Source organism: Equus przewalskii, chromosome 19, assembly GCF_037783145.1.
Source record: "Equus przewalskii isolate Varuska chromosome 19, EquPr2, whole genome shotgun sequence".
Lineage (NCBI taxonomy): Eukaryota > Metazoa > Chordata > Mammalia > Perissodactyla > Equidae > Equus > Equus przewalskii.
The window spans coordinates 20,117,702-20,141,366 of NC_091849.1; the positions used below are offsets into that span (position 1 = coordinate 20,117,702).

The window sequence follows — 23,665 nt, forward strand, 5'->3', positions numbered from 1 at the left end:
TCTCCAGTGGGTGTTAGCAATGTCCCACTTAGATTAGATGGAGGAAAGCCCACTGAACTTGCCGGGCTGAAGGCAGTTTAGACTGCAAAAGTGGTTCACTGCCTCAAACCCTTCCCAGTGAATCTCTCCTCTTGCCTGCAGTCATCTGTCGAGGTGCTTCAGAGTCACCAGTGTTGTATATGCCCAAACATCTCAACTGTGCAAAGACTCCCAGGTGAGAGAATTGGAATCTGCCATTTCAACTCTGACGTGTCTCCCTGGAGCCTCCGATCCAGTCTCTGTTTAGACTGAACCTTAAAACGCTAAATGTGGTGCTTAGTCTCCACTAGGCACTTGAAAAAGGGGCTGTGAAATGTACGGTGCAATTCATATCACGGCAAGAACATTTTAAAACAGCGGTTTCCAGTGCTTAAACAAGCCGATTAGTCAGCAGGGATTTCTGCTGATGCTTCTCGAGATCCAGAGTTAAGAATAGCGGGCTGTGTGTCTGGGTTTTGGGTTTTGAAATGCTTTGGTTTCTTGGGCCACGTTATCGCAGACTTCACTGCATTTTCAAACAATGCACATAATAAATGACTTCTCCAAGAATCACTGGAAGGCTTACCTGGATCCCTCGCTCCTTGTTTTGCACTCAGTAATCTGTTGCTTACATTTAAGAGCCTTCTGGAGGCTGTTTTCCATCTGACTCAATAGAGAGGCGCAGTTTTTCATGAGAAATCAGGTTGTTGAAGCGATTGTAATTCTTCTTCCAAAAATCTTGGCACCGAGAGTCAATTTACAAATGTATACATTTGGCCGGGTGACTTTGGTTCGCTCTGTTTATGATGGTGGGGTTTGGTTGAATTCTCAGGCCTGTACAGGGACATCTACATGCCTCAGTGCTTTTTATTAAACTGGCTTTTACATCTGCAAAGTCTCCAGTTAGATCCTATAATACGTAATTTAATTGGAGAAATTAGAAACAACAAAACTTTACATACGACGTTGAAATAGGAGTATATGAAGATTCTAGTCTTCCGGCAGTATTTCTAAAAGCAGTCCTACCTGACAGTAATAATGCCAGATGGTTAAGTAAAAAGGCTGATGGACTTATAGATCTTTTGAGTTCAGTTAGCACAGAGTGCATTTCTCCGCTTCTTTGAGTCCCCTGCTGTCTGTAACCAGACATAATTAAAAGATTAAAGAGACATTTGGAAATGTGAAGCTGGTCACTTTTTAATCAGGGAGATTGATTTTCCAATCCCAATGTGAAGGTGGAATTTTAAATAATTTATAGGGTAGAAATCAGTGGCTTGTCACAATTTGGCTAAAAGAATAAAGGCTAGGGGGGAAAAGGGACTTAATTTTTTTTTTCTTCTCTAACTGCTTTATGGAAAGGAGCACAAAGGAGAGTGAGCTATGATTTGGTTGTTATGGATGAGATGTTTCCCAGCCTCTGTATCTGCTAGAAGAATGAAGATTAGCTCAGTTCCCTCCCGCCCTCCTTCCTTTTCTCCCTCTGGCTGGAGGTCTGGACACATTCTCTTCACTACTCAGCAACATTTCTCTTTTATCCTACAGATACCAGTCAGGGTCCAATCAGGTTAAAACCGGAGTCTCCTGAACAGGGATCATGACTGCAATCCAGTGATGCTTCCACTAGCCGAGAGGGTGCATTGTGGGGACGCATATTCTCAGATACTACATAATCAGAGTCAGAGTATAGGAGGATTAAGGAGGGTTCGATGGTGCTACATCAGGGCACTTCTGGTACTAAAAGCAAAAGAGTCTTCCAATGGTAATGCAGGTACCAGTAGACATGTGCAAGAAGATATAAAATACATGTCTAGAAACCTTGGTGCTAAGAGAAGAACTCATTGATGGATTGACAGTCAGAAACCAGAGGAAAGCCTGCAAGGAGAGGATTGCCAGCAGAGGCTATTCTTCTAAGGGTATGGTGGGTTTGGGTCCAGGAAGGATTGGAAAAAATTTCTTCTACTCTCAGATCGGCCAAGTTTAGTCTTGAGTTTTCAAGACTAAATCAGACTTACCTTCAGACAAAGCAATAGGCTTAGTGAAATTTCCAGACTCAGTTTGCCCTCACCCAAGATCTCTCTGCTGCTTTTACAGTCTGGACTGACTTTGCCAAAGTGGAAGGTGGAATGGAGAAACTATTTTGTTCCACAAATACCCTATGAGGTCATCATTTCTGTAGATGAGTTGCCATTAAATTGCGTCGATCAATAAAGGGAAGGAAATGATGGCGGGCCCTTCTCCATTTGCTCTTAGTCGCCTGCCCTTGTTCCTAAGGAAGGAAGGAGTGGGATGGAGAAGAAGGTGAGGGCTAGACAGTGCACACTGTGCTGCAGGGGAGGTGGCAGGGAATCACTGCCACTGGAGGGAAAGAAAGATAGAAGAAGCCATGGGAGAAGATGGCTTCATGTGGCGTCTGTCTGCCATTAATTTGGTGGGAACAATTAGAAGCTGGGAACTAAGGCATTTTTGCCACTCTTCAAGATACATCAATTGAGCGATTTATCTATAGGAAATTTTCTCCCATAGAACTTACTGATAGTGGTATCACTGTAACAGGGGCCCAGAGCTTCTTAAAACGAATTGGCTAAGATTCCTAGCCTTCCCCTTCTGGCTACCGAGATGGTGATGAACAGATCAAATGTAGGGACCAAAAACCAGCTCTCCAAATAGCAAAACATAACAATGAATTTCTGAAGATGAACAGCATTTGAGGGCTACTTTTTGCATCCATGCATTATACCCATGTATTTCTGTTCCTGTGCAAGGTATAACTATATTAGAGTTCTATCATTTCTACAACCCTGGCTACTTGCCTATAACCCTAAAGCAGGGTTTCTCAACTACAACACCACTGACATTTGGGGCTAGATAATTATTTTGGGGAAAGGCTTTCCTGGGAGAGGCCTCTACCCACTAAATGTCAGTAGCATCATCCTCCACCCCCACTTGTAGCAACCAAAAATGTCTTCAGATACTGCCAATAACGGCTGGGAGAGTGGGGCAAAATTGCCCACAGTTGAGAATCACTGTCCTATAGAAACCTATAATTCATATTGAATTAGTAGGCCACTTACAAATCAGGTTGAATCTGTACTTATTTATTAAGCTTTCCTATAAATAAATAATGAGACCACATTAGCCATGTGCCTGTGGGTTTGAACCACACAGGAACCATTCTCTCATAATTGTTACTGACTCTGCACCAATGTCCCAACACAGTCCTTAATAAAACTTTCAGCACGCAAAGTTTTACATTACCACCTTTATTTCAACTCTCTTCCTCTTTTCTACCTTTTGTAGTGCCCCGCTCCCACCCTCTTAATCACCAACTGAATGTTTTCCAGAGGCGATGCTTAACATAAAGAAATGATTCAGCAGTGGGGGAGTTTCAGGCAGCGGGGCTCCAGTAGTCTGGGAGGGAGTTCTCCATGAGAGCACTCCAGTTCTTAAATCCTACCAGGTGGAGGCCACCAAATCCTTCTAGCTGTATGGTTGGCTCTGTCTGAGCAGATCATCTTATTAGTCTCCACTGACAAGTGGCCATCATAGTTTTGGGTAGTTTTGCTGGGAAACAGATCTGGTTTTGAAGAGAAGGATCTTGTCTTGAAGGAAATGAAAACTCTTTGCCCCAGGAAAGGAAGAAATGCAATCAAGGGTTCTTTCAGAGCTCTTGGCCCAAGTAATTTTGGTCAGGTTAAGTGTGTCAGCAAATGGAACAAAGTGTTGCCATCATAGATTATGAAATGCAGAGTCTAACTTTAATAAGGTTACCAGTAAATGTGGGAGTTCTGGGTCAATAATGGGGGACCTGGGTGAGTGAGAACCAAAGAAAGATTAGTAAGACAAACAAACCAACAACAACCTGTAGGGTAACTATAAACAACTATTCATTTGAAAACTTTATGAGAACAAGCAGTAAAATTTCTAGCTGTATTAGCATAGGGTTGCAAATGCATGTTTGTTCATCAGGTATATGTTAGAGGGGACCCTGTCACAAGGGTCCTCTAGTTCCAAGGGTAACTGGAGGAGGTAATGGACATTCGGGGCCATTGATACCAAGGTTTGTCTGAAGATCCAACCAGTCCCTCTCAAAGCAAAAGTTGGTCTGTTCCTTACAATTCTCCTGATTGAAAAGATTGAAAAAGAAATAATCTTGTTGGTTAAAAATTCTCATGCTATGTATTCTGAAAAGTTTCTTCAATTGTCTTACTAGAAATCTAAGTGTTTATTGAAATAATAAAATGAAATGAAAGAACATGGGATAAAGTCCTAGGCAATCTGTACCGTGCTCCTAGCTTTCTTGAGCAGGGATACTAGTCTTGTTAAGTACCCAATTTCCTTGAAATCTGTAGAGTAGAGGAGGCAGTGTAACGAGCAAGCTGTGATCAATGACTGTCAGGCCTCTCCCTTTTAAATCAACTCCTATCTATCTTTGGAGACATGCCGTCTTTCCTGTCTGTACATATGCGTTGCCTCTCTTTCCTGAACCATTTTGAGATGTCTGGTGAAAACGACTTGGCATATAAATGCTTGCTGAGTTTCCAAGCTCTGTAATGACTGCTTCCCTCCCCACATAAATGATCTGCTTAGCCTAAGACTTAGGGCCGTCTGTCTTTTAGATGACTTTCAAACATTGGGTAACTTAACTCACTCCTAGGTGATCTCATTCAGTTTCATGACTTAAATACCGTCTTGCTTGCTGACGTCTCCCGAATTGCTGATGTCTCCCAGTCCAGACTTCTACCTGAACTCTTACTTCTTATTCAATATCACCACTTGGATGTCCCACAGGCCTCTCAAACCTAACATGTTCAGAACTTTAATTCCTGACACCCATCCAGCAAACCTGTTCTTCCTGCCGTCTTCCCTGACACAGCAAATATCAATCCCACTCTACCATTCGATCAGGCCAAAAACCTTGGTATCATCCCATCTCTCGTTGCCTACAGCCAATGCATCAGTAAAACCATTGGCTCCACCTTCAAAGAACATCTATCCAGAATCTAGTCATTTCTTCCTGTCTGCATGTCTATATCTGACCCAAGCCCCCCTTGTCTCTTGCCTGGTTAAATGCAACAGCTTCCCAGCTCATCTTTATGCTTCCTTGCTTGTGCCCTTATATCCATTTCCTCTGTACAACAGCTAGAGGAGTCCTTTTAAAATTGCTTCCCTGCTTAAAATCATCCAGAGTCTTCCCATCTTAGAGTCAAGCCAATGTGTTATGGACAACAAGGCCACAATGATCCTCCCAACTACGCATCCTGCCCCTCTTCCTCTCATTCACTGTGTTCTAGGCCCTCTGTCCTCCCTGTTTTTCCTTGAGCCCACCAAGAATTCTTCTGCATCTGTGTCTTTATTTCCGCAGGTAGCAACCCAGCTTCCTCCCCTACTACCTTTGGGCTTCTGCTCCAATGTCAGCTTACCAGTGAGGGAGTCCAACTGTGTAAAGCAGCACTGGAACTTTCCTTGCCCCCGACTTCCTACCACCTCTCTACCCACCTTCTCTGTGTTATTTTTCTCCGTGGCATTTATCACTTATACAATTATATTTGTTTCCTTTGTCTCTCACTACAGGAGTGTAAGGCTTACGAGGGCAGGACTGTGTTTTGTTCACTGCTCTATCCGTAGGGCCGTATCAATGACTGATACCTTCTGGGTGCTTAGTACACATTTGTGGGAGGAATGGTACCTTTAAATTCCATTTAAATGTTACTTTTGTAGGAAACTTCCATGATCCTCTAAGTCTGGGTTCAAAGTCCCTCTCACAGCTGTCTGCGCTTTCCCTGTTGTCGAGCTTCTCACACTGCATGATGATTTCATGGTTAATTCATGAAAATCCATAAGAGCTTGAGTAAGCTTATTTTTTTCACCAATGAATCCCCAATGGTTGCAAAGTGGTTGGCACATTGTTGACACTCAAATATTTGTTAAACTGAATATATATCTATAATGAAACAGGGTTATAATTTATTGAGTGAAAATTCACATAATATAGAATTAACTCTTTTAAAGTATACAATTCAATGGCATTTCATACATTCACAGTATTGTGCAACCATCACCTCTTTCCAGTTTCCAAACATCTCTATCATCCCAAAATGAAACCCCATACCCGCTAAGCAGTCAGTCCCCGTTCCCCAGTTCACCCTAGCCCCTGGCCACCGCTAATCTGCTTCCTGTATCTATGGATTTACCTCTTCTGGATATTTCACATAAACGGAATCATGCAATATGGGACTTTTTTTATTAATGAGGTTTTAATACATGTGACTTAGAAAGTCCTTACTATAGCAGGACTCTGTTTTTAATCCTACTGGCATGTGTGGCAATAGGTTTAACCTGTATCTCTTTCTTACTTTTAAGTGCATACTACTTGAAAAGGCCAAATAAATTAATGTGGAGAACTTTCTTCCAAGTTATCACTGGTATTTTACCAGAAGCCTTTTCCTGTGCAATGACCAATCCTTCAAGCCTTCATCTTTTCCCCCAGGCTCCCCATCAAGTATCTTTCCCTCCATTTCCCCCTCAGTTTACCATCTCCTCTCCTGCCTTTTCCTTGATGCATGCTGAGATGATGGTATTGGCAATAAAAGACTAAAGCTGCAGGGGAGTGATGAAAGCCCATAAAATCGTGAAAGGTAGGCAAAATCTGTGTAAGAACTTGTTCCCCAAATCGGAATCTTTTTGAAGCTTAAAGGAGCTAGTTTAAGGGAAAAATAAAGAGGAGTTTTATTTTATGTTGTCGATTGGATACATGCAGAACTTGTTACCCTGGTGAAAAGATAAATAGCTTTAGGGTTTAGACAAATATCCAGACAATAAATCAATAACAGGCTGCTGAGAGGAAGCCGGGGAGAGGAGTTAACATCCGAGGGCAATTATCATTCTCTCACACAAATGCCCCCTCCTTGGGGCGGGCACTGGGCTGCCTGGCCACTGGTGGGCCCCACGGCAACATGTTAACTGCAGCCTCCTCAATTGATCTCTACTAGACTGGCTCTTCCTCAGAAATCTGCCTGGAATTGCAGTCAGCTTCAGATTTGCAGAGGCGAGTTTTACAAACTATAAATGAACTCGCCCTTGGGTTCAGCATTAACATATTTCTGACTTTTGGCTATTTCAGAACTTGGAGGTGAGCGGGTGGCAGAGGAAATGAAAGGCATGGAAACCAATAAATGATTTCCCTTGTTACCAACCACGGCTTCGAATTTTATCTTGGAGGAGGCAAAAGTAATGTTTTGGGATTACTTTCGGTTTTCAATAAGCCCAGTTAACTAAGAGGAACATCTGAGAACTAGTCAAATAATTTCAAAACTTTGTGTTTGCTTAAATAGGGAAGACATAACACGTCTATTTTATGTTTTGACTTTGGCTTAGATTTTTACTTAGAGATTTTGTAGTCATTTATAATTTGGGGGAGAGGGGCGATAGCTTGAGCCTGCTGTACATAATTCAATTTACTGTAATATGCCAATGCAACTGTCTGAGCTGATTTAGTCCTAAAATGTTGCATCATTTACTGGACTGATGTTAATATGTATGGTTTCAACTAGGGCATGACAAAGTTTCTCTGAAACAAACAAATGAACAATAATCAAATATTGTTTCCTCTTGCCAGTGAAAGCTGGCTGGCTAGATGGATGGGCCAAAGAGAACTAAAACCAGTGTGGTAAGATTTATTTTCAAAAGCTTAGGCCTCTGAAATAGGCAATTAGAAAAGCTCACAGGACTTCTGACTTCTGAAACTGAGGGTGTGCTTTTTTTTTTAAAATCTCGTGCAATTCAGCGTAAAAGTGAAAATAACATCAAGGTTTCAGGCACAATGCAGAGATTATTAATCTGGGAACAAAAGGCATTTGGCCAGTTAAAGTAGTAATTTCAAACAAGGACTCTGACTTTCCCAGCAATGGCTGAAACCCAATTAGGTCTTTCCAACTGGAGTTGGAGTTTGTTCATCCAGATGATGCGGTTTGGCATAATAGAGAATGAGTAAACTTTCTTAGGTGGGAAGAGAGAATCAAAAGAAAATAATGTCATGGAGTAGCCTGTCGTAAGCCAGTGTTAACAAACGGAAGGTGCATTTCCTAGTTAAAGAGGACAGGTTAAATCTTAGGGGTAGGATGTCACTTGAGAAGAGCCAACAAATCAGAAGAGAAATGTTGTTGATTTGTGTGGTTCCCAGTAGGAAATAACTAATCAACTCACATGAATTCATTTAGGATCTGCTTCATGTCCAGCCCTGTGCTCTAGGCCTGCAGAACCTTATCTCATTGGGAATCCTTGCATCACTTGTCATCAGCAGCAGCATCACCACCATCATCAACGCAAGCCCCATGTAATGAAATATGTGTCAGTCGCTTTGAATTTATTTCATTGAATGTTGGCAAGTCCCCCGCAAAGGAGATATTATTTTTCCCATTTTGCAAATAGGAAAACTCATGTTCAAAGAGTTTAAGGAACTTGCCTGAAGACTTTAATCAGTGGCAGAGTCAGGAGGAAAGCCCAGGTGTGACCACAAGCTCCATCAAGGCATCAGGCTGAATGTCTGTGCAGAAGTGTATGAGTGTATATGCTTATATGAAACATAGATTGTTGAACTCTGGGGCAATTATAGGGATTTCTGGGCCATCTGTTTTATAAGTCTTCCCTAACTAGAATAAAGACCAGGATGATAAATATTCAACATTTTCCATTTGCATCCCATTGTTCAGTTAACAGAAATTCAAATCAGGTGGTCAGAATCCCAGACAATCCTCATGGCCCAAAGAGTCAACACAACCATCTTTCTTAAAATTAAAACCAAAAATTATACATTTTCAACATCTATTAACCTTTTCAGAATTTACTGAGTTTTTTAAAATCTGTGTTAGATCTTCTTAGTTTTACTTCTCAATTATTTGAGGAACTTTTCATTCAAAGCAAAGCTGAAATTTTCTTTTTCCGTATGACAAATTAGATACGTTCTCCAACTATTTCCACTTAAACGTATCAGTATATGTGACAGCTATTTTAAGTCATTTGGAAAGTCACCCTTGGAGCTTTAAAATTATTTTTAATGTGCACATATAGAGATGGCAAGCGGCAAACCTTTTGTTCTTCCAAAGGCGCTTCCTAACAAACAAGTAAAGTACATCTACAATCATGTTGTGTTTACCTTGGCTAAGCTTTATTTGATAGGCCTACATCTTTTTAGACAGATATAATTCACATACCATTAAATTCACCCTTTTAAAGTGTACAACTCCGTGGGTTTTAGTATATTCATAAAGTTGTGTAACCATCCATTTTCACTATCCCGGAAAGAAAGCTTAACCCATTAATGGTCACACTCCTTTCCTCCTCCCCTCAACCTTTGGCAATCCCTAATCTACTTTCTGGCTCCATAGATTTACCTATTCTAAACATTTTACATAAAAGGAATCAAACAATATGTGGTCTTTTGTGTCTGGCTTTTTTCAAGTAGCATGATGTTTTCAAGGTTCATCCGTGGTGTAAATGTTTCAGTAATTAGTTCTTTTTTATGGCTGCATACTATCCCTTTGTATGGATATACCCCATTTTGTTTCTATATTCATCAGTTGTGAACATTTAGGTTGTTTCCACTTTCTGGCTATTATGAATAATACTGCTGTGAACACTCATGTATAAGTTTTTGTGCAGAAATATGTTTTCAGTTCTTTTATATACACACCTAGGAATGAAATTGCTGGGTTATATGGGAACTATGTTTAACCTTTTGAAGAACTTCCAAACTGTTTCCTACAGCAACTGCACTATTCTACATTCCCACCAGTAAGGTATGAGGTTCTAATTTTTCCACATCATCCCTAATACTCATCATTGCCTTTTTTAAAAAAATTAAAGTCATCCTACTGGATGAGATGATATCTCATCATGATTTTGTTTTGCATTTCCCTAACGACTAATAATATTAAACATCTTTACATGTGCTTATGGCCATTGTATATCTTCTTTGGAGAGATGTCTATTCAGGCCCTTTGCCCATTTTTTAATTGGGTTATTTGTCTTTTTGTTGTTGAGTTTTGAGTTCTTTATATTCTGGGTACTAGATGCTTATCATATATATGATTTGCAAACTTTTTCTCCTATTCTGTGGATTATATTTTCACTTTCTTGGTAATGTCCTTTGAAGCACAAAATTTTTAATTTTGATAAAGTCTAATTTACTTGTGCTTTTGGTATCATGTCTAAGAAACCATTGCCTAATCGCAGGTCAAAAAGATTTATATCTCTGTTTTCTTCTCAGAGTTCTGTGGTTTGCTATGACATTTAGGTCTGTAATCCATTATTGTACATGGTGTGAGGTAGGAGTCAAACTTCATTTTGGCTTTCTATTGCTAAAATTAAATGTCTTGGCAGAACAGCAGAGTGATTGCAAACTCAGGCTCTAGAGTCCACCTGCCAGGGTTTAGATCCCTCTTCTTCAGTTGCTAGTTGTGTGATCTTAAGGAAGTTCCCTAATTTCTCTATGCCTCACTTTTCTCATCTGTAAAGGGAGCTAGAGTAGTAACTACCTTATTAGTGTGCATTAAAATTCAAATCATAGAATTGTCATAAGAATTGAGTTCTGTACATTTAAAGTGCTGACACACAGTGAGCATCGATTATTAGTTATCATCTTCTCTGGCTCCATGAACTCTCTTACATTTAGGACTATCTCACCATCTCCTCTAAGTATGCGCTTTCAGTGGCGGGCTGGGTTACTTACCCCAGCGTCTTATCAAGAACAAGACTTAATAGATAGATTTTAATATACCTTGAATATTCCAGGAGGGTTGGACGTGGGCTGAGTTTGTAGTTGTAGCTCACCACAAAAAGAAGCAAAGCTTTGGGAATGGGCATTTCCAATCTTTTTTGGAGCTTCACACAAATAAAGGGATGAAATCAAGGCAAATGTTTGCTGGGGCTGCCATAACAAATACCATAAACTGGATGGTTTAAACAACAGAAATCTATTTTTTTACAGTTCTAGAGGCTAGAAGTGTATCTTCAGTTTCCTCTTTTATCCTCTTTGGCAACCCTCCCCAACCCCAACCACCGCTGGGGGCCAGTCCTCTCATCCAGCTAGCATCATTTTGATCACATAGAAAATGAGACACAAAAGGAATTAGTTTCTACAAATGTGCAAGCAACTTAAAATGTCACCTGTCCATCCAATAACGGACTTGTTTCCCAGGTAGTACCACCAAACTATGAACTATGTGTATTTGGCCCCCGATAGGAGGAAGCTCTGGAAGTCGAGCCCATGTCGAAAAAAGGGTGCCAGCCCTGATTTGACTTTCAACACTCTCTTGGCAAGGTGCTCTGCTTCGGGTCCCTCTGCTACCAATTGTCCCAGTGCTCCCTGCAAGACCAAGCCTTTTGCTCAGGAAGCTGGTGTGGCCCTTATGACCCATCTTTGCTGGGCCCCCATCCACATGGATGGGTTCTGGGAGAAACCAGAAGTTACTTCTTCCAGAGGTGGTACCTTTTGATGCAGAAGTGAAGGCAATGATTAATTCAAAAACTGATGTATTTGTTGTGAAATTCAGACGTCTCCAATAAGCCAGTGAAGGAAATGCTTTGGAGAGAGACATGTTTCTGTTAACTCTCTAACCATTTCACGTCAGCAACTAACTGCCTTCACAGAGAGTCGGTCCTACTGAAAGGAAAGGTCCTTAATTTGGGTAGTTTCCAGAAAATGTTTACCAGGAAACTTTCAGTACACACAGCAAGAAGCTTCCAGGTTATTTAGAATTACTTGTCATCTAATGTGAACTCAAGAGGCCCGCCCAGTGGCACAGCGGTTAAGTTCGCACGTTCCACTTTGGCAGCCTGGGGGTCGCCAGTTCAGATCGCGGGTGTGGACCTATGCACTGCTTGGCAAGCCATGCTGTGACAGGTGTCCCACATATAAAGCAGAGGAAGATGGGCACAGATGTTAGCTCAGGGCCAGTCTTCCTCAGCAAAAAAGAGGAGGATTGGCGGCAGATGTTAGCTCAGGGCTAATCTTCCTCAAAAACTAAGAAAGAAAGAAAAATAAATAAGTAAATAATGTGAACTCAATATTCTTAAAAAGAAAAGACAAGGGTTAGTGCTTTTTGAGATTTAACTTCAACTAATGAATACACAGTCTCTAACTTCAAGTAGGGGAGCGGGCAGGGGGTAAAAAGTGTCGCCTTAGGGAGACTTTTGTCAAATGGATAATTCAAAAAAAGTCATTCCTTTTGAGCCTGGAGTCATTAACTCCTCTAGTAACCAACTGTGAGAGTTATGTTTGAGCTTGTCTTGAAAATTACTTTAAAAAAGGAAGAGGCAAGGGGCTGCTGACTTGGCTGCCAGTTTATTTACAAGTCTTAAGCAAGAAGCTGCATATACTTGTTTTAAGATCCGTTTGGAATACTACTGGTGCACTCCAGTAACCTTACAGGAGAATCCATCTGTGTTAAAATCAGCACCTGCCACAATGTGGGTCAGGCTCAAAAGTTGTCACAAGACTTGAAGGTAAGACCTGAAACCATAAAATTTCTGGAAGAAAATATAGGCAGTACACTCTTTGACATCAGACTTAAAAGAATCTTTTCAAATACCATGTCTACTCAGACAAAGGAAACAAAAGAAAAAATAAACAAGTGGGTCTTCATCAGACTAAAGAGCTTCTGGAAGACAAAGGAAACCAAGATCAAAATGAAAAAACAACCCACCAACTGAGAGAAGATATTTGCAAATCATATATCTGATAAAAGCTTAATCTCCATAATATATACAGAACTCATACAAATGAGCTACAAAAAACCAACAACCCATCAAAAAGTGGGCAGAGGATATGAACAGATATTTTTCCAAAGAAGATATACAGATGGCCAAAAGGCACGTGAAAAGATGCTCAACATCACTAATCATCAGGCAAATGTAAATCAAAACTGCACTTAGATATCATCTTACACCTGTTAGAATGGCTATAATCACCAAGACAAAAAATAACAAATGTTGGAGAGGTTGTGGAGAAAAGGGAACCCTCATATACTGCTGGTGGGAATGCAAACTGGTGCAGCCACCATGAAAACAGTATGGAGATTTCTCAAAAAATTAATAATAGAAATACCATATGACCCAGCTATCCCACTACTGGGTATTTCCCCAAACAACTTGAAATCAACAATTCAAAAAGACTTATGCACCCCTATGTTCATTACAGCATTATTCACAATAGCCAAGACGTGGAAGCAACCCAAGTGCCATCAACTGATGATTAGATAAAAAAGATGTGGTATATATACAATGCAATACTACTCAGCCATAAAGAAGATGAAATCGTCCCATTCACAACCACATGGATGGACCTTGAGGGCATTATGTTAAGCGAAATAAGCCAGACAGAGAAAGACAAACACAGTATGATTTCACTCATATGCGCAATATACACAAACTTCCAGACAGAGAGAACGAATTAGTGGTTACCGGGGGAAGGGAGGTGGAGGGTGGGCACAAGGAGTGAAGGGGCACACTTAGATGGCGTATGACAAATAATAATTTACAACCGAAATCTCACTACATTATGAGCTATTACGACCACAATAAAAAAAAGGTAAAAAAAAAAAGTTGTTACAGACCCTACAGTAACTCATTCCTCTTTTTTTTTTAATTCAGGAAAAGTATATTAAAATACTTGTTCTTATATCAATCATTTGAGCGGATCAACTCAAAGGAAACTATTTTATGACAAGCTCACTATCTCATGCCTTGTTCAAAATGTCCAGCTCATCAAAGTGCTATCAGCTCTGTTTGTTCTATTCATATTGGTGAACATCAGGAAGAGAGAGAGAATTCCAACTATCACAGCATTGTGGGGGCGGGTACATTAGTTTGCTAGGGCTGCTGTAACAAAGTACAACAGACTGAGTGGCTTAAACAGCAGAAATTTATTGTCTTACATTTCTGGAGGCTGGGAAGTCCAAAACCAAGGCGTTGGCAGGGTTGGTTCCTTCTGAGGGCTGTGAGGGAAGGGTCTATTCCAGGCCTCTCTTCTTGGCTCATAGATAACCATCTTCTCCCTATATCTGCCCTCTATGAGTGTGCCTGTGTCCAAATATCCTCTTTTTATAAGGACACCAAGTCATAGTGGATTAGGGCCCACTCTAATGACCTCATTTTAACTTGTGTAAAGACCCTCGCCCCCAATAAGGTCACAATCTAAGGTATTGTGTGTTAAGACTTCAACATATGAATTCTAGGGGGACAAAATTCAACGTATGACACAAGGGGGCATGGTGTAGCATTTAGTGAAAACTTGTAAGAACCACCCACTGCTGTAAAGGCTGCCATCCCTGGTTCCTCACTGATACACTCAGTACAATAACCAATGCTTTCAGTGTCTCAAAAACAAACCTCCTAGAAGCAATCAGATTAAGTTCACTGTGTTCTGTTAACTAATATACAAACGTGTCCAGTAAGTTTTGGAAAAATTTTCACCCAAAGATGTAAAGAGTTTAAAAACTCCACATTTAAAGGAACATCATTTTAATTATCAGAGACATTAACTTATACATCAACACCCGTTTCACTGATTTCTCATTCTGAATAACTGAGGTTCCTGTATTTAAAATTGTGCTGTGGCCTATTCCATTCTCATCCAGAAGATGCCTAGGACAATGTGTCCTCAGCATTGAGTAATCGAAAACAATTTTCACAGGACACTTTGTTAAGATGCCATGCTTTAGTGACTGATAGATCTGCCTCTTAGACTTTGTATTACTTTGGGCACGTCACTTAACCTCCCTGTGCTTCTCTATTTGTCTGTAATGTGGCTTAATAATACCTGCCTCACAGAGGTGGAGAGTCAGATGAGATAATATGGGCAAGCTCTTAGTTTGGGATCTGGTGCATAGTAAATGCTCAATAAATGGTAGATGCTCCTACTTTATTACTATACTTTGTATTGTTATACACCGAGACTGTGGATCAGGGACCAGGTCTGCAGAGTCCACAGGCTAATAGCTGGTAGAGGAGGCCACTTGTCATGAAGGGGAGCTTTCTGAGTCAGAGGGTGGCTTTATAAGCAGGGTGATGCTAAGGAGAGAGAATGATAAAAGGATGTGATATGACCCACACTCCCAACATCCCACACATCTCCATAAACTGCAAAAATCCCAGTATTACTGAGGGCCAGTCCTGATGGCCTAGTGGTTAAAGTTCAGCATGCTCTGCTTTGGCAGCCTAGATTCAGTACCCAGGTGTGGAACTACACCACTCATCTGTCAGTAGCTGTGTTGTGGTGGCGGCTCACATAGAAGAACTAGAAGGACTTACAACTAGAATATACAACTATGAACTGCGGCTTTGGGGAGGAAAACAAAGAGAGATAGAGAGGAAGATTGGCAACAGATATTAGCTCAGGGCAAATTTTTCCCAGAAAAAAAAAATCACAGTATTATTGATATGATTGGATTGCCTAGATAAGTCGGCATGAAATGGAGCTTGGCATGAATCTGGTATAGAGTACAAAGTGGAGACAAAAGTCAGAAGGGAACAGAGACAGAGGAATGTATGAGTAAATAAGATCTGAAATTCACACAGTATTAAACCCTCTCATCACCTACAAATAAATGAATGAATGACTGAGTGAAGCCTATGTAAGGTATGATTGATCCATTGATATAAAATTGGAAAACTCCTCAGTCAATCTTGTTGCTTTTAACATTCTTCAATACAATTTGTCCCTTGCTTAATTACCAGTTTTCCTTCCTAAAGCGTAAGTCTTGGCCTTGCTTTTGGTTCTCTTGTCCATATAATAATCTCTCTGTGTAACTTTCTCCCATACAGCATATGCAACTATACCTATTGCTTTCTCTGTATTTCTGGCTACTTCTAAGTGCTCATAATCCAATTGAGACACTGCTTAATGGAGAAGTTCACCCTGATCTGCAGACAATTCAAGAAAATCCAGAATCTTCCTCTAAACCATTTTTCCAGCCTCATTTACCATCATTTCTTACAACAAACCCTCTACTCAGGGCAAGTAAGTGACTTCCTGTCCCCCTGACTTCCCATTTTCCACGTTGGTTTGTCTTCCTGGAATAAGGCTATTTATCTCCATCTCTTCTTCAGCCTCTCCTCCCCACTTCCCACCTAATGTACACACATGAAAGTTTTGTACACAAGCTCAAAAAACACCACCCCTGCCCTCCCACGAAGAAATAATTCCACTGGTTCTCCCATGGTATTTTCTTCTGATGCCATCACACACCTCATCTGACAGTATTTTCAGTTGTATTCTTAACCATTTGCATGGCGAGACTGTAGATCTCCTCTCCCCTCCCCAGAGCCTAGCTCCCTGCCTGACGTAGAGGGGGAATTCAATACAGGTTTTAATGAAGGGGTAAATGAATGAATGGAAGTGAACAGTAGTAGGGAGAACCCAAAACATCATAACCCAAAAATAATCTATATGTGTGTTTGGAATGTATTTTATACACACATTCAGAGAACATCAAACAAAACTTCAATCACAGCAGTGAAGCCAGCCTGTGCAGATCCCAGTTGGGTGGGGTGGCCTGGAAAAAGGATGGGAATCCTAACAGGAAGGGAGGAACCTCTCGCCAGCCAACTCCCCATGCCCAGCTTCAGTGGCTTATCTAGAAATCAGAGAGAGTCCAAATGGCTTGGCGCTCAAGGGTACAGGGCTGGGTAATTAATAAATGATTGTAATACCTTTGGAAACGGAAGTGCTATGTAAATGTCAAATTATAATAATACAAAAATAATCATCTTCCATTATCTCTTTAAACATGTAAATGGCATACCCTTTTTAATCTAAAGTGGGTTCAAGAAACAGCAATAAGTTTAACAGGAGGTGAGCCAAATGAGCATGCAAACCCATTCAGTGCTCTAAGCACAATTACAGTGCTGACCATCAACCCTGAAAACGAATTACAGTAGCTAATGACAGGGAACAGTAATTAGAATGTTTTTAGAAAATTACTTGGAAACAAAATTGTCAACAAAGACCACTCAAATATAACTGTAAACAGCTTAAATAACAGAATAATGCAGTGGCCTGTGCCCCGAGTGACGTGAAGAAGATGGAAAACACATTGAGGGTCCCAAATCACTGTCTTCCCAGTGATTATGTACATTGTTTTTAACCTCAGTCTTTCTGGGTCATTCTAAATGCGGTGGAGAGCCAAGTGCCCTTGAACATTCTGCTGTTTAGTAAGTCTTATCCTGGTTCACTCATATATTCTGGCTAAGTCTCCCTTTCCCCTCTCCTTTGCATTTTTTGTTATCTTTGGCATTCGTTTTTGAAAAACATGCGCCTCACTTGGAACAAATCCACTAAAGCAAACAACCTTAAAACTTTCCAAACAGCCCCAACTGTTGCGATCTGCAGCCAGCCCAGATCCTGAGCAACGCATCTCCCAGGGTTTACCACGCCTGTGGAGATCCTGGCGGAAGAGCTTCTCGTGAGCTATAATAGAAACTGACATTTACATAGCTCCATTTTAATTCCCCAGAGACTGGTGCAGCTCAACTCTGTGATAAGCAAGGGGGTGGGGGGGAACGAGTGCAGAGGAAAAAAAGGCGTGGGTGGAGGAGGGTCTGGAAAGGGAGACAAAAGGACACATTGCAAGCCTTGAGACTGAAAAATGTTCTCTTAGTGTTTCATTAGTAACAGAGCAAAATGAGGGAAATTTGAGGAGAGTTGCTGCCGTAAATTGCCACTTTTTTTTTTCCCGGAAAAAAACGTAAGTATAACTCCTCATTTTTGGCGCATAATGGAGGAGCGAGCAACTTCTTGCTGTTGTGTGCTTTTCAAGGCAAAACAAGCAGCATAAATTCATTTTAAAAAGAAACCGTATTAAGTAGATTCTTTCTAGAATGTGTATTCCACATGCTTCCCTGACCAGATAGCATCCCAAGCAGGGTAAATGTCTTGCTATAGAGGGCTCCAAGGTCATCAATAGAGCCAACTGCCATAGAAAATGCTGGAATATAATTATGCTTGGCATCTAATATTTAATCATTTTCAAAATGTTTTGGTTCACTTTGGGGCAGTTTTCTCTACCTCTGGACTTTACTGTCAGGCTGGCAGATGTCATTTTTTGCAACCCCATCCACTTTTCAATTTCCTGCTACTTACATACTATGGCCTAAAAATTCCATCTCGTGAGAATTGGGCCAAGAATGAGCCTAACTGGCTTTTAGTAAGAGCCTGTGAGTAAAGTACACAGGTTTTGACGTTCATTTTCCTTCTAGAATCTACTTTTTACTTTTACCTATTTCTTGACCACATTCCAGAGATTTGAGTTGACCATATAAATGGGGTACCACTGAAATGAATAAAAGGTAAATTTATAGCTAGAATTTAGACATCTCATAGAGATTTATATGAGATGCTCAGATTACATATCACTTTATTTCAATTCTTTGGCTTTTAATTTCCTATTTTCAGGATGATACAATATGTTAAAATTGTATTTATTTTAGTTAATTTAGCTTGTAAGTTTTCCACTAATAGAATGAATATCATTCTATTATAGAGAATTTGTTATACAGCGAAAAGAAACAACTGAAAAAATCCACAGTCCTAAAACCCTAACGTTACTATGCTTTGCAGTTTGGTATACTTCTTTCATATTTCTCCTACTCATACTTTTGCAAACACAGTTATATTGACTCTTCCATACAAATTTATGTGCTGGCTTTTTTTTTCCTTTCGCAAGGAAGATTGTCCCTGAGCTAACATCTGTGTCAGTCTTCCTCTATTTTGTATGTGGGACGCCACCACAGCGTGGCTTGACAAGCAGTGTGTAGGTCTGAGCCCAGGATCCGAACCCATGAACCCCAAGGCGCCAAAGCAGAGCACACAAATTTAACCAGTATATCACTGGGCCAGCTCGTTTATCCTGTTTTTAACATGCGCTATCTCATAACTGTTTTCCTTGTTGTTGTATATCTTTATGGCTATCCTTTTAATGACTACAGAATATTCTACTGAATAGCTATATGTATCATTTACTTAACTATTTTCTTATTTTATATGTAATTTAGAATTAGATATAAAATGTCCCAAATTCTCCTTTCTTTCAGATAGTCATATATTGTTTTACTGAGACCAAGTCATCCCTTCTGAAATGAGTTTAGATTGTTTCTAGTTCACTAGAGAGAAGTTTAGATTATTTTCAATTTTTACTCATAATAAAACACTGCAATGAACATCTTCCTGAACATAGCTTTTGTTGTTTGATTGATTTGTCTTAGGATTACATCCTTAGGAGTCCCAAAAGTGGAATTACATTGAAAAAGACTATGGCAATTTAGAACCAGCTCTTAGAAAATGAGAATTTTGATGGGTGTTGGAAGCCATAGACAGCAACTGAGAGCAACTCCTAAACCAGTTGGCACGAACCCCAGAGATAAGAGCTGTTGGGCTGGGGAAATGTTTCCCAGCTCTGCTGCCACACTGCTCAAGTGCATGCCCTGCCGTCCAATGGTAACAAGGGCTTTGCAATGTTTTAAATAAAATAATGTGAAAAGCGTACATGAATCATTATTGAAATATGGCGTCGATGTGGGGAAATCTGTACTGTGGCAGCAATACACCTGTGTTCAGGTTCATTCTTGGGAGGGAAAAAGGAAAAAAACAAGTGTGAGAGAATCCTTAGAAGAGTGTCCATCCAGAAAGGACCTAAAGTCAATTAGCCTGAAAGCCAACACTTTATATATATATGTACACATTTTCTTATACTTCTGTCTTTACTGGCTGTCGTATGAATGCGTTGGGATGATTTTGGCAAGTAACAGAAGATCCAAATAGAAGCTTATACAGGAAGGTGTTTATTATTTCACATAACAAAAATCCATAAGTAATAATAATATTAATAATACTTAATTCAAGAAATAACATTAAGGACTAAGTCCCAGGTATTATTCTACATTCTTAACATGTATTAACTCATTTACTCCTTTATACAAACCTCATGATGTATCCCCAACTTGAGATGAGGCAGCTGAGGTATGGAGAGTTTAACAATTTGCTAAAGATTATACAATATGGTGGAAGATCCAGGATTTAAACCCAAGCCATCCAGCTCTGGATCCTACTCTTAACTATTGCAGTAGGGCTATTCCCAAATAGTTAAGTCATTATTGATTGTATTCCAGTTGGTTGGTGCCTAGAGTGTGCTGGTTTTAAATATTTGCTGTATCCCCCTGGACCTAGGTAATTTCAGCTTTCTACTTGCTGTCTTCATCACATCAACAGTGTCTTCCCTCATGATTGAGAGAAGCTCATTAATTTGAAGGATCACAGGTATGATAATGTCCAGCAAAGAAGAGTTAAACATTTTCTTTCTCTCTTTCTCTTAGAATTTTTTTATTACTCAACTTCTTAAAAAGTATAACACACATACACAAATCTTAAATGGTGAATTTAATGAATTTGAATTGATGAATTTTTACAACCCCCAATTAATCATCATAAAGATCAAGATATTTACTGGCACCTCATGCCCCCTTCAAGATTCCTATAATTTTTCTGATGAAATTCTCCACTTTTATTCTATTTTCTCTTCTTAAACACGTTAATCAGAATTGCTTTTAATTCCTTGTCTGATATCTCCAATATCTCAATCACCTTTAGGTCTACGTATATTATCTGTTTCTTCTTTTGGTTTTTGTCACTTGACCCTATTTATTCATATATTGGTAAATTTTTTACTGAATGTCAGACATTATGTATGGAAAATTGTAAGGCTCTGGTTGATGATATTTTCATCCAAAGAGGATTTAATTCTTTTCTGGAAGGCAGATAGGATGTTTTCAGATCAACCTGATCTGGTTGAGGGTGAATCTTAAGCTTTGATAGGCTTGATCTTTTAATGGTTTGTTCTTGCTCCCATGGTAGAGTCGTCTGGGGTCTCAACTGTACCAAGGCTCTTGAGTCTTGTTGGGACCCACACTTCAACCTCCATCTGCTCATCCTCTTTGGAAACTCCAAACCCCAACTTTTTCCAGCCCAGTGAGATTTCTCCTGTCCCCAGCTATCACTTTTTGCTCCACCTTTACTCTCCACACCATTAATTCACAGAGGTAGAGGCAAATGTGGGGCTTCTTTCTGTATGTCTCCTCTCTCTCCAGGATTTTAGCCACTCAAGTCTTATCTGCCTTGGTTGTTCTTTTATGCCTTTCAATAGTTGCTTTAAATATTTTATTCAGTTTTCATAAGGAAGGAAAAATCTCTCCAGAATTCCCCCAGCAGAATTCCCCTTAGTTCCCAATGGCAGAGATTGCCTAAAAGAGTCAGTGACGAAGGGAATGAAACCATCATACATAGTTTAGACCAACTTGGGCACATGGGAGGGTGGCCATTGGAGAAAAATTGAGACTTTCCCAGAAAAAAATGGGGGGAACTGGGATTCCAGACTGTCTATTTATATAATGATGGTTTTTCTTGGTCATCACATGTTTGGATTGTATGCAGCTCTCCACAATCTTAATCTTCTCCAGAAAGACTCAACTCCAGATTTAGAATTTTCCTTCCTACCTTGTTTTCATCATTTTACAAGCTCCTCTTGACTTATTCTCTGCCTCCTTTTTCATCCTCAATCTAAAATGTGTTGAACTCTAGATAAGTGAGCTCCATTATGAAGTATTTGATTTAAAATGCAATTTTCCTATATGAAATCAAAATAACATTAAAAATTGTGTTAACTTATATGGTGTCTGACAAGTAATAACATACAATTGAAATTTCACAATGTTACAAACTATTATGACCACGATAAAAAAAAATATTTCTGTTAAAATGCAACACAAAACATGGAAATAATATACAATTTTCTTCTCAATACCAATAACTCCAAAAGGCATTTTAAAAATTTCTATTGGGAGTTTATAATGTAGAAATCTATACAAATGTAGAAATCTATACAAATGTAGAAATCTATATAAATTTTTTACAATTGGTTATATATATGCTCTTGTTTTTAAAAAATACTTGGCCATTATAGGATATTTGGAAAATTACAGAAATGCACAAAGAAAAAAAGAAAATTAAACTTAATCTCACCATCCTGGGATATATAGTATTAACTTTTTGGAGAATAACTATGTGATTTTTTTTTCCTATATGTGTGTTGGGGGGGCACACGCACACAATTAAAATGATTTTAACACAGTGGGTGTTGCACACATTTTCAAAACAAACTCTTTGCATGAACATTTATTGACTTTTTTTAAGATGCAGAGAAAATCTATAGTATTAGATTCTCTGACTATTAGGGCTTTTCATTTAATGAAAACAATGGAAAAGTGATAACTCCTTGATAAATGTTTTAACAATATTTTTCTCCACTTAAATCATATGTCCACACATCCTGGGAGTTTTAAAGAAAAAATAAATTTTATGAGAGTCAGGCCACAACAAAAACAAACAAAGAATTCAAGAATAATCTGTCAAGTTTCACACCATCATGCTTACAACTTCACAGCAAACCTTCGCGATTAAATTGTCACATTTCCAGACAGAGAATCCAGAGCTCTAAACCCCCCTCCTGTTTTATGTCACTGACGTTTGAAGAATGTTGGTGGTCTTGTAAGAGAACCTGAATAGAGACAGGAAATAGCCAACATCAGGGAATGGCCTAGAAAAAGAAAAACATGATTTCCTTTCTTCTACCAGAAAACACAGCTGCTCTGCCAAGGTTAGTCTTTCCTTGTGCTGGACCATTTACTGGGGTGCAAAAAAATTATTAAAAGATTATATTTTCTGAATATATATTATAATATATATTATGTATTAATTAATACAGTAGGAAATACACGTATTTTATAAATAAATAAGTGTATGTATTTTGGAGGTTAACTAAAATTTTGTGCATATTTGGGGACGTGTGCACACAAAACCTTTTTCATGTTGGGAGTACACAATCAAACATTTGGAGATCATTGCTTATCTTTCCTCAAAATCACTTTTGACTGGAGTCTTGCAAGAGATTTTATTAAGCGGTGGCGAATCAGATCCTCACCGGAAAATGCACTGTTCAAGATTACTTTTTCTGTGTGTCTTTTTGACAACTGAACTAATTAGTGAATGGAGTCTGGCTAAGGAGGTGGGCCTTCTTGCCCAGCCCCTTCCTCGTGCTGGCCGAGAAGAGATTCATTCACCTGTTCAGCGTATGTTGAGTGCCCCTCTTTGTAGAGCACTGTTCTGAGCACAGCGAAGGAAACAGACAGGATTAAGACATGGTCCAGAGGATAATCCATCACTCGAGGCACAGTGAGGAGGGAGCTCATAGTTCAGACTGGGGGTATCAGGGAGGAGGTTTCCAAGTGGAGGAGATTTCCACAGGCAAGGGAGTGCTGGGAGTCCTGGATAAGGAACCACCCAGAGCCATGCGGGTATGGAAAGTATTCAGTCTGTTGGATGAAGCAAACAGCTCAAAGCAGCAGGATCCCAGGGTACTCAGAGGGATAGAAAGAGCTATAGATTGGACTGGAAAGGAGATCATAAAGTTCTTGGATATCACGCTAAAGAGTCTGAGTAATGGCTCTGTAAAACCATTATTACTATTCCTATTTTTAGACATGAAGAAACCAAGGCTCAAAGAAGCTCAGTCATAATGTGGGTATAGGGTAGAGCTGGCCTCTA

At 39.7% G+C, this 23,665-nt stretch overlaps 2 long non-coding RNA genes across 2 annotated transcripts in view; one reads left to right on the forward strand and one right to left on the reverse strand.

The window, feature by feature from the left end:
• Nucleotides 1–23,665, forward strand: part of LOC139077276 (uncharacterized) — a 60,365-nt gene that overhangs the window by 31,525 nt on the left and 5,175 nt on the right. The window lies entirely within an intron of this gene.
• The window catches only part of LOC139077274 (uncharacterized), a 32,789-nt gene continuing 31,522 nt past the window's right edge, over nucleotides 22,399–23,665 (reverse strand). The window contains exon 4 of the long non-coding RNA XR_011529638.1: nucleotides 22,399–22,619. This is a non-coding gene — a long non-coding RNA (uncharacterized lncRNA). The remainder of the gene's footprint in view (nucleotides 22,620–23,665) is intronic.